Raw genomic sequence first — 597 nt, 5'->3', positions numbered from 1 at the left:
TCAACTTGCGGCTGCGGTTGGTTATAATTAGTGTTGTCGGGCTTAATACTCGCTAAGGGGGTGCATGGCCGACCATAGCCGGGATGGAGGCTGTTATTTCGGTGTTATTTCTGAGTCGCCTTGCCATAATTTGGTTACTGAGTTGCTGTTAAAGATTTTGGTTAATGAGTTGCTTCAAAAGTTTTTGGTTAATGAGTTGCTGCCCAAAAACAATTTGGTTTATCAGTTGCCACTTCAACTTGCGGCTGCGGTTGGTTATAATTAGTGTTGTCGGGCTTAATACTCGCTAAGGGGGTGCATGTCGGACCGTAGCCGAGTTGGAGGGTGTTATTTCGGTGTAGTTTTTAATTTTTTCTCGATGTGGCTGATGGTGGTGGGTTTTTTTTCTGTGGAAGATAGGAGTGTGGGTTGTGGGAAGCGAAGTTGCTGGTGGGATTTTGTGTGAGTGGTGCAGTATTTGCAGGCCGATTGTCCGTTCTCGTAAGCGAAGTTGATGGGCCGCTTTTGTGTGAGGTTGGAAGTAGTATTGTCAAGGCGAGTTTCCGTTCTCGGCAGCGAAGTTGATGGGCCGATTGGGTGTGAGTGGTGTTAATGTGT

The sequence above is a fragment of the Somniosus microcephalus genome, unplaced genomic scaffold, assembly GCF_052327205.1.
Source record: "Somniosus microcephalus isolate GS21.2 unplaced genomic scaffold, FLI_Smic_1.0 scaffold169, whole genome shotgun sequence".
In the NCBI taxonomy this organism is placed as follows: domain Eukaryota; kingdom Metazoa; phylum Chordata; class Chondrichthyes; order Squaliformes; family Somniosidae; genus Somniosus; species Somniosus microcephalus.
Note: the sequence above shows the minus strand (reverse complement) of the source record.